Consider the following 16,567-nt stretch of genomic DNA (forward strand, 5'->3'; position numbering starts at 1 on the left):
TTTAGCTTACGCTTATAATTTATTTTATTGCAAGAAAAATGCATGCAAAAATCGTACTTAGTTTGGTGAGAAACTATGATATTCCAACTCAAATTTTTGAACGTTCTCATACGCTAAACAATACATTAAGGACAAGAATCGATTAAGCTCATTTAAGACCAGCTCGGTGATGAATGCAAAGCTTGTACTGTGGCAAATTAGCAGCTGTGAATTGCATCACATTTGTAAAGCACCAAAGGAGGAGATGGATGAACTCACTTCTGTATAATCACTTTAATGATAGCGGGTGTTCACACGCTGCAGATACCGTGAAGTAAGGGCTGCCTACTCACATTGTGAAAGTGGAAGGAAATTAGTAGAGCAAACTATTAATCGCCTAATTAAATCCAACACTGTTGTTGTTAAGGTAAAATATCTGACAGCCGAGTCCACCGAAATTAGCTTAATGAGATAAATCTTGCTGTGAGTTAGCTACATGAAGGCAGACAGCTTTTAACTTTATGTCCAAATACCAACGGAAAAAGTGTTATCGAATTATGTGGTAGATGTGGGAGTGGTAAGTGCTATAATATTCATTTAGCAAAAAAAAATTAGGCATATGAAACGTTGATGTACATAAATTTATCTGAAACCATTTTCATTATTTATTACAGTGTTAGATATATATAGACCTCAGATAAATTATTCATTAAGCAAGTTGGGGAAATACCTCAGTTTAAGAAATTAGGGTATACTATATATATATCTGTGAAAGTTCAGCAGCTATTTGGTAGTCTATGAAATCTCTGGAAATTGGTTTGCTGCCTTGTGGTTTTGAAACCAAACCAAAATAAGTTCTGAGCTTGTCATAAATTGCAGCAATACACTTACATTCACGAACACACAGGAGATATAAAGGATGCAATTTAAAAACAAGAGCGAATATTTTAAAGGGAAGTCTGGTGCAAATACAACACATCTGTGTGGTCGTATGTATTTTCGAAACATTTGGAACACGCAGCTAATAAATTTGCTTCCCACACAATCGTGCACACAAATAATTACTATAAATATATGTATTCAACTTCTGCTTCGTTGAACCACACCCACTCTCTCAACTCAATTTTGTCACACTTTGTTTATGATTCTGTCCTGGGCGGACCTCAGCGGCTGTCATTAGTCTCTGAAGCGGTGCTCTTAGTGATTTTAATTTTAGATATGCATCTTAATTGCTTGTCGTTTCGAATACGAATTGTGGCGAACTACAACCACGAAAGGTAAATATTTAAGCAAGAAATAATAGAAGCCTCGTACAAAGTGGCCACTTTAGAGGAGACTTTACGCTTCTCACGACTTCTGGTGCCATACTTTTTAATGAATACAAATCGAGAAATTAAATGCCACAGCGCTGTTTGTTTCCGAAGTGTTTCAGGTAATTTGTTTCGCAGTTTTTCTAAGCACGAAGTTAGTGGAGAGGCACACGATGGTTGGAAAGTTTATTTTCGTAGACGATGTGATTAATAGCCAGTGTGATGCCGGCGAGTGATGTTAATAGCTGTAGTAATGTTGATAAATACAAAAAAGTTAATGCTTTCGTCCTTGTATATTAGTCACGGGACATTTTGCACTTTACTAAGACGCTTGGCTTACTTCAAATTCGTTGCCTCACATCTAGGTTATCAAAGAAGAGAGGAAAAGGTGTAAGTTCTGATAAGGCTAGTAGAATTTTGACAAAAAAGAATGCAATGTATTGATGAAAAGTTAGGTCTTGCGTCCAGAGGAGGTACTCCGGTTGGCCATCAAAACCACTTAAGGTTGCTCAACACTTTGGCATTGGTAGGCATCTCCGCTCTGTTTGAAGTGTGAAGTAATTTAATTTATTTGAAACTTACGCGAAGCCAGTAAAAAGCTCAACGTTGCTATGTAACTCAAGGCTCGGCATAACAAGACGTTGGCAGCAAAGAAGCAGGAAATTACAGCAACGAAATTTCGCGTTTTCGGCACTTAAGTATAAGTACGAGTTAAATAAAATTGAGAATAATTGCAAATAATATAAAACCGTTTGTAGTAAATAATAAAGAATTTCCTTGGCTACACTTTATCAGTTGTTAAGCACTCTACACTGTTATGGTGGGTGTTGTGGGGGAAAGCGACACATTTAGCTTTACTTGTTAGAGCTTGTTAGAACTTTCGAAGATTTTGATACTTTGCCTTAAAATTTCATTGCTCATGAAATGAGTTGTACCTGTGCTCTGAATAAACGAATTAAGAGATTAACATATTTGTATATAATGGGTTGTTAAAAAAGTCTTGCGGTATTTTTATTGAATTTTTTTTTTTATTGAAATTGAAATGCATTTTTGATGACTCATGCTCCATGTTTGCGACGCTATAACTCACGAACGACTTAAAAGAAACGACAATCAATCAAACACATGTTAGCGCGTGAAATGAGTTTTCCAAAAAAACTAGAACTACGCGCTTTCAGCGCCAACTAGCGAAAATACCGCAAGACTTTTTTGACAAACAAATATGTATGTACAAGGTGCTTTCCAAAGTAAACAGGACTTTAATAGAAAAACAGAACAAATGGTTTTTTTGGCAAAATCAATTTATTTTATTCAAGATAGTCTGCTTCTGATTCAATACAGCTTTTTGTACGGTCCGAAAGCATGTCGAACGAGTGTCTTAGCTCGTTGGCCGGTATGGCCGCCAGTATGCTGGTGCAAGCCTCTTGAATGGCCTCTACGTCTGCACAATGCTTTCCTTTCATGCGCAAATGCATTTTTCCGAAAAGGAAGTAGTCACTCGGTGCCATATCAGGTAAATACGGGGAGTGGTTAATGGTTAAAATGTGATTTATGGTCAAATAATCGTCTTTCGAATGTTGGATTCTGAGTAATTTTTGGTCTTCAGTCAATTTGTGCTGAACAAACCGAGCATACACCTTTCGTAAGCCCAATTGTTCGGTCAAAATGCGATAAATCGATGTTTTGGAGATGTTCAATTCCATTTCCATGAATTTCAATAATGATTTCGGCTGATTTCTGATGAATTTACGCACAGTTTCGATGGAATTTCCGGTGATCATGGATTTTGATAGGCTCACATGTTGATCGTCATTTAATGTCCTCACGACCACTTTGAAAACGTTGAAACCACTCGTACACTCTGCTACGGGGTAGGCAATCATCGCCATAAACTTGTTTCATCAATTGAAAGATTTCGGTAAAAGTTTTACCAATTTTAAAACAAAATGTAAGGTTGGCTCTTTGTTCGAAGCTCATTTTCGCACCGATAACACAAACATACTGACACCTAAAATAACTTCACTTCCAATCAATGAAATGTCATGAAATTCTCACTGGACAATCGATAAAGATAGCAAATTCTAACGCATCGGTCGACATATAGATGGCCCACCAGGGGGGGCTAGATACAAAATGTTCCTGTCTACTTAGGAACGCTCTATGTAATTCATTCAACTATCTTAAATATCAAAGGAGTACGTTGTTACCGAAAACCGCAAAAATACAGAGCTTTAGGTTGATACTAACATCATAAGAAATGGGATGACGTTTTGCCTGTATCCGAAATTACAGACGACCACAGAGTTAACTGAGCAGAGGCTTCTCCTTTGTTCTTACACAGGGACAGACACGGGCAACGCTCACTGCGGCTGTTCGTACTTGTTCTTGCTATTCGGTGTGTAATTATTATTTAAGTAGTAGAAATCTGTGAAACTGCACTATTAGAGATGAGATTTTGATGACGTAGGAGAGCGGCTGTCGGCTTCCCCGGCTTACCGAGAAAATTCACAGAAATTAAAGTCAGTTATGCTCATTCCTACACCGAAATTAGCTTATATCAAAAGCAATGTTTTGTAGTAAGTGATCTTAGCCTTCCCCCAAATGTATACTATGTCCTTTCGTTATCCTGGGACACATTATTCCAATAAGGTTTTATATATAAGTCTCTATAAGAATATCTCATGTTGAAAAACCATTTTGAATTATAATAATATATAATATTTTTATTTAGAAAATGTTGTAGCTTTTCTACTGAGAAAGTATATATTTATGATAGGGAGTAAAGCAGTTAAATCATAGTGCATTACTACATCCGCAGCAAATGTAACGAAGTGCACCGTACGCAACGACGTCGAAAAAGCCCTTTTTTGGTAAATGATCGCCTATATTCAATAATTCAGTGCGTGCAAAACTTAGGCAGAAATGACAAAATCTACACACTATTTTATGGCGGGATTCTGTAACCAGTCTCTAGTGTCTATTTGAGACATTTTGAGGTAAAATCTCAATTTGTGACTAGTTACTATTGACTAAACAGTCTCTAATGTTAGTCTCAAAATATTGCCTCAAATTTGAGACCTGGTTAGCAGGTTACAAAGCCAAAAAGAACTCTTGTCTGTCATTTTGAGTATATCTACTGAATAGAGATCGTCATAGATATTAATCGATTGTCGTTATTTTGTAAGCAACTCAAACACGAAAAGTTTAAAAATAAACCAATTTTACATAAATTTCGTAAATATTATGAAACAAAGTCAAAATATATTTATATTTTTATTGATAATTATGTTTTTTGACTATGTTATAGAAAATTTAATATATGTTATCGATATATTTGTTTTCATTCAAGTTTAAAATCATCTCTGAATAATGAAATGTAATAGATTTTGTGACTGTCACTTACAGAACAGCAAAATCGTCTCAAGTCTCAAAAATTGTCTCTAACTTAAAATCTCAAATTTAGAGACTTGAGACTGTATCACAGTACAGAATCGCATGGTTAGTTTACACAACGTGGCTAACGGTAAATACGTTTTTGACAACTTTTGTCCTGCCAGATTAGCGTGATTTCCAAACAGCTGTGGAAAACTTGACCAGTACTGCCAAAAGGCGTATTTTTAATACATGTTGAGGGATTTTTATCATAAACAAAACCCAAGTCTTGTATTGGAACATTTCAGATAGAAGTTTTCATTCATAAAAAAATTTTTTTATAAAAAGTTGTACAGCTTAAATTATAATTGCTGTTCTAAAAACCGTATAGTTGAGTAATAGAACAAGTTTAAATATAATTTAAATATGCAATTGCTTAAACTCTTGCAACTCCTTGTAATAATAACCGCAGTGGGCATTTATAAGCCACCGCAATTAAAATTTTAAACGCATTTTTGCCCTGCGCAATTTCACCAACAACCACACAACCACACTACCTCACCCACACATTGCCAACATTGTGTTAGATTTCAATAGTTGCTGCTTCCGTAGCCTTTTATTACTTATTCAAACCTACAAAGGAGGACTATATTTCCACTTCCCTTGACCCGACACATGTGGTTCGGGCTACACATGCCAACTTTCTACATGACCTTAGCAGTTCACCGCTCTAAAATAAATCACCCGATTCAAATAGACAGCGATTTTGCTTACATTTGCGATTGTGAAGAAGCCATAAATATGCTTGGAAAATATGTTGTGCAATATTAGCAGGGTCAACCTGTGATATTGATGTATTTGTGCATGAAGGAATAGTGTCTGTGGAATGCAAATAGATCTGCATTTTTAATACTTATTGAATGTATTCTAGTTGCAAAAAATAGAGATATGTGGTGAATATTTAGATCAAATACACCAGACCTCACACTCCCAATCACACCATGCACGACCATAAGACTGAGGATATCACTACCCAAGATAGCACCACACACAATGACATTTCTGTTCATGATTTCACTCGAAACGGCTAAGGATTTATACCGTAAAACACCTCCAAATGTAAATTTATATATTCTGAAGTTTTCTTTACGAAAATAAACTAAATTTTGCAAGCAAACCAAGGCACATTTTAATTTAAACTCTCATGCAAGTAATGAGTGCTTTACTAAAGTTTAGGTACCGTCATATCTATCGAATTTCTGGTAAAGTGGTTTCCCTCCAATAAACTAGGAATACAGTTTAAAAGGTTCATTTTTAAAAACCTGAGAGTGATAGCGAGTTTTGAAAGGGAATTCTATTTCCTTTTGTAAAGTATTCACTTTGTAGTTTGGAGCCCATTTACTGAATCAAAAGTTACATGCAAAGTTTGCTTCAGTGCAAATACAGTTTTTCACCAGTTTTAGTTCAAACACTGCTTTCAATACTATCTTAGCAAAGTCTCGCGTACTGGTTAAATTATGTTGCTCATACGCCATGGGTCACACAATATGTACATTTACATGTCTTACAAGCGCACCCAAACGCTTGCGGTGCTGACTTTTGGTTGAAGTTAGCCCGATTTACAGTCAACTTTCTGTAAGATTTTAAAATAACAATGCGATTTATGTGGCCTTTGGGGAGAGGACAATGAAACTGAATTTTTTTTTACGAAACACAACTAGAAATGTTTCTTTCAGAAATTGAACACCCACTGGGGAATATACATATATATTTCCGACTGGGAATATGTATTTCCGACGTGGTACAAAGCACTTGATATATGCGAATGCGAAAACCAAGCAAAAATATATTCAAAGGATTTACGGTGGTCCCATATGTTATATAAATAAATATTTCCTTTAAGGCATATTTATCGCTTTTTATTATGTCAGGAACTACTGCTTAAATTACATATCTTCGCTGAGGACATTTTCTTAGGTATTAGGTCAGCACAAGTTATTTGAAAAATAATTTTGTGCAAGTGTCTTAATATCCACACATACAATTTTCTATAAACTTTTATTTATTTTTTTTCGTATTCTGAAAACTAAGTACATGTTATGACCAAACTCAAAGTTAAAAAGCTTAGGAAGGGAAGCAATTAAAAATTACATTAAAGGCAAAGCGGAGTTTCAGCGAAATTGTTATCTTTACAAATAAACAAATTAAATCTAAAAATTGATACTCACGAACTTTTACTTATACATATATATTTCTTTACAAGAAGTGATAAAGCTTATACAAGCAAACCACAATAAAACCACGAAAATTTTCTAAAGAGAACAACTCAAAAGAAAAAAGACAAGAAAAGAGGCAACCCTTGAGAGCACAAGTAGTGAAGTGGCTTAAGAGGTACACTCCCCCTAAACAATGGAAATATATGTAGGATTCTAGTAATTCGATGTGTCTTTATTGAAAATTGAATAGCAACTGTCCGTTTGTCTTCGGTCGAGTCAGCGTCCCGTCCTAGTTTCGTCAAGTTTTAGTTGCGTGCGTTAAGTATGTAGGGCTGCATTTTAGCGTAATTATAATGTTGTTATTATGTCACTCCTACATATATATTATATATTTGAATATATGTACATATGTCTCAAGGAGTGAGACATGCACAGAACACTCCATTGTGTGGTGGAAAATGTGTGAGCTTGTTTAAGCGGCATTGTTGGCCACCCAAGCGAAATAATAACAACTCTCGTACAGAAAAGTCTACTTAGCTCATTTTGCTGTGTTCGTTGTGTTGTTATCATCGTGTTGACAAATGCGTAAGTGCATCAACGCATATAATCATTACTCTTACGAACAAAACACACAATTGCACCCGGTAAGAAAGTAATAAAAAATATATATCTGTAAGGATTTTTCAAATTAATCCGAAGATATAACCGTTTAAGTGGCATGGCAATTGGACCGGTACTCGTTCACGTATAATTTTAACTTTTTTCTATGCAGTTGCCACACTACGCTTTTATCAATTGCCAAACAACGTTCGAAATGCGGACCTTTTGACTAGAATACCCATTTAAGTTTACGAATAAGAACTTCTGGTTTGCTAGTAAACGTATTAACAACTAATGCTGGTGTAACATTTTTATATATCAATATATTTGCATTATTCCCGATATACGCGCTTATAGCTGACATTTGGACAAACGAACATCTTTTAATATGTGTTTTCTTTGTATTTTATTTGACAGACCATTCCGTTACTTGTTGACACGAAAGGGCGTCACACCACCTTTCTATCGAGGCAATTGTCGGGCGTTGCCACATTTAAGCTGTACATACAAGTATGTCTGCTTAACCACATAAGCCGTAATTTAGGAAATTTTACTATCCACATTAAATCATGAGCGTATGTGGGACAACATCCGCAGCAACGCTTTTGGTACTTTCAACAAATGAAGAGCACACAACCAACTATATACATACATATGTACTACAAATATCTGGGATAAGAATGCTGTTGTTGGGCGTCTGTTGAGAGCAAAACTTAATATTCACAGCTCACTTGAGAGTTTTAAACTATGTAACCACAAACATATATGTCTAGCATACCTACATAAATATGTTTGGGAAGAGGGCAAAATATTTCACTGTTTGGTGAGAGTTCAAGCATACACATATGTGTGTATGCCATCTAATACTTATTCTTTGTCACGTATGTATTGGTGTAATTAAAAAGACAAATAAAAGTTTCAAACGGTTCCACGACCTTGTCCTGGGAGTCGCATGATTAATTACATTTAATTATTCGATTATGAGAGAAACTAAATTTGTCTCCAAATTACAATATTTTGCATACTTATATATGTTTGTTTCCTTTTTTCTTCAATCTCTTTAGTTAGTTCTATATAGCTTCGGTTTCTTAAAAAGATCCCTAGTTATCACGCAAAAAATCTATGATTGCGATAGAGGCTGCTCAGCATCTTTTGTTGACAGCAGTCATCATGAAATTATCTTAACTTTCCGTAAAAATGTATGCTCAGTTGTGAATTAAGTTTATCAACGTCCCTGTCTATCTTCTCTAACATTTTTTCAACGAGTTTGTTCATGTTTCGGCATATGCTACTACCCTCTTAGTTTCTTCGTTATAAATATATATTTTATGCGTTCTTTAAGCTGAAGAGAAGCGTTAAAAAACTTAAGAAAATTTATTTGATTAATTTCATTATCTGTGAGATAATTAAGTTCACAACGAAAAACTAAATTACTTTTTTAGACTTCTCAAATCTCGAACTGGCAGCTTTCGTTCGCACTGCGTACTTGACATAAATCCAATGCACATATGCCATTAAATGTCGACTACTAGATGACACCTAACAAGAAAGCAGCCACTGAACCAACATGGCAGCAATGATAGAAATACCGAACTCTTACCATTTTACATATACTATGGTGCAGTTTGTACGTCACTTTTTCATCAATACGAAGTAAAATTTGAAGGTAAGGAATTGTGAACTGAGACTCTCAAATCTACAAGACATACATCACTTTTTCTTGACTCAAGTGTGGATTGATATGCACTTCACAGATTTTATGTGGTGAATTTTTAAACCATTTATACCAAATTTTAGTAACCGAGAGTGTTGGAAACGCTGAGCTTGGCTCTATACACATGTTATTGAAGTGGTTCAGAATAGAAACATAGATTCCTAAGACGGAAGTATTTTCAAGCAACAAAAGATATTTTCCAGCAAAGAACATAACGTCCTCTTCCTGTTCCTAGCAGCATTTTAACAATTTCTTCATAAGTTTTGATTTTAATTGTAGATATTGGATTTTATTGTAACCACCATTCAACTGACTGCGGTGGGAATGATGATAGCAATTTGATGACTACTTGATTTCAGGAAACTCACTGTGGCTACAAAGAAATTCATTTGCAAATTTTTCATTTAAAATTGGATTAAATTTTAAATTGTTTATGGTTTTATATTTCTTGGTGTGAGTTCACAATAGAGCTGGTTGTATAGCTATGTATGGTACAATAGTTCATAAATTGACACTTAGTTATATCCTAAATATTCAGAAAAGTCGCATAATTTATGTTACGAATACGACCCAGTCCACACATTCTGCTTTGCGTTGCTTTATGTAGTTTTTTATTATTCACTTAAAGCCTTCACTAGATTATTTATGTAGCCTGGGACGCTTTCTTTGGCATGGACATACCCTACAATTACCACTGCAGCTGTTTTTTTTTTCTTTCTGACAATTGCAGCTTGTTTTCTTCAAATGCATTATTGTATATTATTTTGAAACTATTTTGATGTTACGGACTTCTATGTACTGTCGGCACCTAAAGTCCACGGACTTTCAGAACATTTTTGTTTACATATTTTTTGTTGCTTTCACAAGCGATTGTTAATGTGAAGGTAGAAATTCTATGCTCAGTTATTGTTGTTGTTGATTGTGTTATTGATGTTGCAGTTGCTCTGTTGAGATTTTATGTTGTTACTGATTCTGCCGTTACTGCACTTAAGCATCGGTTGAAGTGTTTTCGTCTGTTTTCCCTCAATTGCTTACGATTCTTCATACTCTCCTTCCACTGTTTTGACTGTTCACCACTTCGGTTCCGCACTTTTAAACTCTCTTCTCCTTGGCATTTACCTCGCTTAACGGTGTTTGTGGTTTTTCCGCCGTTTTGATTTTTTGTGCCAATAAACTTTGAAGTGTTGCCGGCTTTTACACGCCTTGTGGTTTAGCTGTTGCTTTGTCTGCTAGCACCCCTAACTTCCCCTGTGGCTTTTAAACGCAGACAACTCACTTACTTCCTAAGAACAAAAAACACGTTTGTTCCTTTCGTAGAAATGTACCTATGTCCGTGTACTAACTACTTATATGTGAGCAAAGCCAGCTGCGCAACCAGCAACAACAAGTTTTGCTGAGCATAGAAGGCCGCTCGACAGTTAGGTGCTTAACCCGTGGTGGGTCACTGTGCTCCTCAGTCTGTGCTCTTCCAGAGTTAAAGCAACAATATAACTTTAATTTTATTAGGTTTAAACCGTATAATTTTGTTGTTGATTTTATACAATTTATTGAATAAGAGCTAATAAAAAGATATTTTTGTCTCAGAAGTCAAAATTCTCATAAGAAGGTCAAACCGCTGAATTAAAAATTTTAATTAGCGCAATAATACGTTAACGTCAAACACATGTGGAAACGTTTGGATGTGTTCAGACTTTTTTTCGCTCCTATTTATAAGTACATTTTCTGTTTATGTGAAACTATATCATGAGATTACTTCCTTCATCACATACACATGCGCATTTGTGTATGTCGAGGTGACCTTTTTCTTATGAGGTGAATAAAAGTATGGCTGTTGTCTGCGCATATCCTCTACTTTATGGTGAATTCAACTATAATAAACATCTTTCGCACCAGTATGTTAGTAAATACAACTACTCGGTCAAGACCGTCTTCTTATGGGTGTGGAAGGACCGATAAACAATTGAGTTGCTTTGTAAGTTTATTTTATCACCAAGGAAGGCAAAGGAGTAGGATAAATCCGAATAAATAAACAAAAATTGTGTTTTAGAATTTCTTAAACAATAATTGAAATTAAATATTTACACTTTTTTTCGTTTGTTAACGTAGAGCACTAAATACTGATTGTTTAAGATTTGAATATGCGCTTGGCCTTTTATAACCTTGGTGGTTCGTGGTTTGCTTCCTTCAATTTTTATTGACTACAGCGGGGTAAATAAAACAGCAAAGCATTTTCTATGCATAAAAGTTTAAAATAAGTAGAGCGAAGTGAACATCAGACAGTTAAAAATTGATATCGAATATATCATATATATATGTATATATATATGTTTGAATATATTTCCATAATTTTCAATTACATTTGACTAAATTCCTAAACTAGTTTTAAGATGTAGAAAGGATGCTTTGATTCAGTTCAAATCAGTGAATCTTAAAGACGAACAAACGATTAACTATCAACATTATTAATCAAAAGCAAACAGGAAAAAAGAAACGCTTTGCTTATCGATCTGACTTTTCACGCCAAATTAAAGTAAACAAACGAGCGATTTCCTCTAGCCGGAAACAATTTATCGTCTTTGGCCTGGCACTTGAGTGAAAGGATGAAACCGATATTATTTATACGAGTACCTATTATAATGCGGGAGAAGGCGGCAAAAAGGCAAATAAGCTTTTTTTCCATGTTATGCGATAAATAAATTAACCCATCATGTATACTATAGTAGTATATATAAAAAATTTTGTTAGTTTTTACAAAACTCAAAGCGAAAGTACTTGTCAAGGATATGAGCAGACAGCGTGATGGAGTAATGGGCCAACTGCTAAGAGCGAGATAAGAAATTATGTTACTTGAATATCTACCATTAGTCTAAAAAGTGTTGAACAACTTGAATAGTGGTGATGTAGTAGGAATTTTCATTTAGCTCAGATAAATCAAAAAGACGAATTTTTTTGGTTAAATATCTACCAAAATATATAAAGATGTATTTGTACCATAAATCAAAACGAATCATTTTGATAAGGTCACTGAAGAGTTCATACAGTGGAGCATCTTTTGGTGGTTACAAAAGTGAGCATTTCCAGATACGCAAACGAGAGTATAGAAAAATGAGAGAGAGCAAAAGTTATGGAGCAGAAATGGTAAACGGCAAAAATTGGGTCATATGTTACTAGTGTACGACATTAAGGGTGTATTCTGGTCTAGGATTTTGAATAAATCGATTTTTTTAAGTTATACTTCTTATGCGAGTTCGGAAAAGGTTGCGTTAAATATTTAACGCTTATACAAAGTGTAATTTGCGATCATTTATGTCCGCTTCAAGTTGCAATATGGATCCCCGCCGTCTGCTAAACTGCAGTGCCTCCTCATCCCGCTCAAATCCAACTATTACTCTTACTCAGCGGGGGCTTGTTACAAAACTTCCACCACAATCGTTTCATCGAAATCAGAGTCACGGAAAAGATGAAATGTGTAATGAAAAACCAGAAGTCAATTTGTTTGTTACTTTTTGTTGGTTTGGTGAATATTTCTCTGCACAAGTAGCTACTAAGTAATCTTTTATTTCAACTTTGTGTTATTTACGTTGAGACTTCTTGCCTTTGTTTTTTCCAAGCAAAACTTAAGCTTACGTGTTTCTGAAATATATCAAAACTTTGAATACCTATATCAAGGGATGAAAATCAACAAGACCCACACAAATTCATTACTTAGTGTCTTCACCTTAAAAAAATAAAAACTGATCAATTTTAGGAGCACATTCAAATTTTACAATATACAATTTTAATGATATGGAGGCAAATAATTTTAGCCACCAATACAAGCACACTAATCGTCTTCAAATTACCAACTAAAATTCAATCAACCGTTGACATTTATGGAGACTCTGGAAATAACATAATTACAAAAGTATAAATAAGTATATAAACATTGTTGACAGAAAAAAACATAGCCTAGGCACTTTCACCTAATAAATAGCAACAATATTTATACCAAAACCAAATACCAGGGTTTGTCTGAGGAAACCTTAATTGCCGCAGTCAATTGATTGGCTGATTATTGCAAAAAAGAGAGAGTGTTCTCTTAGGTAGGTGCCATGCGACATATGTATTCGAGATCACTTGCTGCAACCTGCTCAGCCTCCTTAGTTAGAATATACGCGCTAACTACATAGTATGTACATGCAAACATCTATCCGAATCCGACCCCTGGAGAGGAAACCGAGAAAATGGTTTGACTTATATTTTTCGAAATTGGGGCATGAACTTTCGGAGTAGTGCAGCTGCACATTTTATTGTTTCAACACCTTCATTATTGCAGCTCCATTTGCCAGTTATGCCACCGTTGCGGCTATGACACAAATGCCACTCCAGTGTAACGGTAACGACAAAAAGGAAATAATTCAGCGAAAATGGAGAATTATTTCAAAATGCAACATGAATATCGGCGAAGTGCACCAATTGTTGCAACAGAGACAACGCGAATTGTGGCACTCGGATAATAAGTGCGATAATATCCAGCAACAATAATAACAAAAACTTCGGGAAAGGTGTAAAGTGAATGGATGAAACGAACAATGCAGATGCCACACTAGCCAGCACATGCTACAAAAGGTGGCAAGTTGTGAGCTGTCAACAGTTACGCGTGCCACAAAAGCATTAGCATGGAAATGCGAAAATACGAACAGCACAATAACAGCATTGTCAAGTGTTGCAACAATCGCACATTAGCAACGCAAAGTTCGCCGCGAATGAATACTGATTTCTCTGCCTCCGATTACCTTATTTCCGCTTTACTACAATTTTCTTGCTGCACCTCGTTGCTGGATAATCTTAGGAAAATGAAACTTTTGTTTGGCACATTTTTTCACTTTGCGGAAGCAATTAGCCTTTATTTTTTGAGAATTTTTATTTATGGTTGGGAAAGTTGCAACACGCGGCTGTATATGTGTGTATATTCATTGGACTTGCTTATGCTCCAGGGTTTTTGGGCTCACTTGACTTTTTTCTTTTAGTGGCAATGGAAAATTTTGTTGTTGCTGAGTATCCTTTCAAATACTTTGGATCAGTTTCGTGCAATGACCTTTTTCGAATTGAGTGCGTAAAGCAAACAAATTTACCACGCTAAAAGCCGATCTCTGTGACTGACAGTCTCACCTAGAAAGCTTATTGTCCCCTTATGATGACTTTCCAGTAAGAGCAGACGTTTTTGCATATTAAATCAATTGCCCCGTTCATCTGTTGCTACTCTGTTGTTTGCTCACTTAAAGTAAAGCGAAGTAAATGTCCTACTTCGCCTGGTTTGTTCAAGTTTATTCTTCAATCTCCACCCACACAAATACTTAATACTTAATGATACTACTAATAATACTTAATGCACACATAAGTAAATGAGGCAGCAGAACTTTTCTGCGCCCCACTGAGTTCATGGAAACTCAATCACACACGATTTTACCATACAAAAAGAACTTAAACTCACACAAACATGAAACCACAAATGTGGCACGTCCCTCAAATGTTTTGGAAAATGTCAAGGACGAAGGCAAGCATTTGCAAGAAATAATATCTGAACATGTACTGAACGGAGGGGGTTTACAACGAGCAGGTACAACGCATTTATAAGCCTTCCCACCAATGGGAGATTGTGAAGGGCACAGCGCAGCAGGAGCTACTGTCACTGACTTAGATTTCGTGATTGGATTTCAGATGGTGGCACTAGGGCTCTGAGCATTTGAGCATCTTGTGCCCTCAATTTATGCAAAATATCTATACGTCTCTGAGGGTTTCGATGAGCTTGCGTCTTTGACAGTTGTTGGTACGCATTTCCGTTCGCTAGGCTTGCTTATTTTTTTTTCTTGCTCATTTTTGCTTTTATTTCTGCACCGCATCATATACCACTTCCGCAGTGCCACATAACAATAAACTCCACGCATGAAATCGTACATCACCCAAGAATTTACGCGAACGAATGCGAGTTCGTCGCTGCATTGGTCCGTGGGTGAACGTATGTATGTCGATACTCATTTCTGTGTGAAATATATTTGACAATTCTCGCTTAAACTGAAATTTCTTGCGAAATCAAACTTATTTACTGCTTGCAATATTTTTATAAAAATTAAATTTTGTTCGTAACATTCCCCTCACATTTTTATTTCACAGTGCGAAGTTGAGCAATTGTCTATTTTTATCTCAAATTAAATATAAGACACATAATTGAGACCCAAAGTATTAGAAATGTTGTATTCAAAAATGTAACGTTAAAACCTAAAATGCAATCGCAGCCAAAGCAAAAATTAAAAGCAAATACAGTCCCACAAAAGACCAAAAATAATAAGCAGGAAGTAGAATCACTAAAGTGCCTCACTTGCCGCAAATTTGTTGCAGCAAGCAAAATAAAACATGAGAACATTTACATTTTTAATAAGCGATAAATAATTTAGAACTAATGACTTTTCACGTGCATTTCGAAATTTATGGTAACGGTGCTTTTGCGGTTTATCCAGAGGTATGTTTTGGGTCCTTGTTCTGTTTTTCATTGTCTCAACGGATATGCTGATTGAGTAACGGAAACCGTCAGCTGAGGCACGGAAAGCATGAACGGCTGTCAAAGGACGCATCTAGGCATTTAATTAAATTTTGTAAAAAAAAGCGATAGAAATGCGCCGGTTTAATAACATTACGAACACAGACACACGTCATATACACTGAACACAGGCTGGCGTAACAATTTTCACTCAAAGTTATACTGGCGCTATTTTGGCTCGATTTTTATCCTTAACCACTTATCGCTTATTTGCACTTACGTAGCACTTTCCAAACAATTTCGTTGCCTCACTTCTTTTTTTACCAAATTTGTGCCGCGCGTCTAACCACCGACTATACGAGTATTTACAGACCCTTGCTGTCAAGCGCTTATTGTCCTGGGGAGACTCATTTTATTTCACTTTTAATGCTTTACTGCAAACAATAATAGTTTCCCTCAAATTTATTTATTTCTTTTTTTTAATTTCCTGCGAAAGCTTGGCTTCTGCTTAAATTTTGTGTATATTCGTATATTTTCGCACTGGTCGTTGTTGCCGACAAGTAGCGAACTAACTTGTTCAAACTCACGTTCTAAACTGAACTGAATCTCCTCTGCGACTGAGGTAAAAGCCAAGGGCTAGTCGTGAACGAATGTCGGAAGGCGCAAATGCGAGCATCGCGGATGGAGTGGCTGTGTGTGTGTGAGAGCACCTGTGTTGGGACTAGTGCTGCTATTGCTGCACCCTTCAGCACATCATTGTTGTCCACGTGGTCCTCTTGTTGACAGCGACGCTGCTGCAATAGCATTTGCCGGTGCTGTTGGCTTCGGCGTTTTCTGTTTGCGTTTGCTTTACTGTTGT

The 16,567-nt window shown here is 35.9% G+C and overlaps 1 long non-coding RNA gene across 1 annotated transcript in view; it reads right to left on the reverse strand.

Moving 5' to 3' along the window:
• Positions 1-16,311, reverse strand: part of LOC120774711 — a 29,014-nt gene extending 12,703 nt beyond the window's left edge. The window contains exon 1 of the long non-coding RNA XR_005705259.1: positions 15,989-16,311. This is a non-coding gene — a long non-coding RNA (uncharacterized LOC120774711). The remainder of the gene's footprint in view (positions 1-15,988) is intronic.
• Positions 16,312-16,567: the final 256 nt, after the last annotated feature.

This window comes from Bactrocera tryoni, chromosome 4, assembly GCF_016617805.1.
Source record: "Bactrocera tryoni isolate S06 chromosome 4, CSIRO_BtryS06_freeze2, whole genome shotgun sequence".
NCBI lineage: Eukaryota > Metazoa > Arthropoda > Insecta > Diptera > Tephritidae > Bactrocera > Bactrocera tryoni.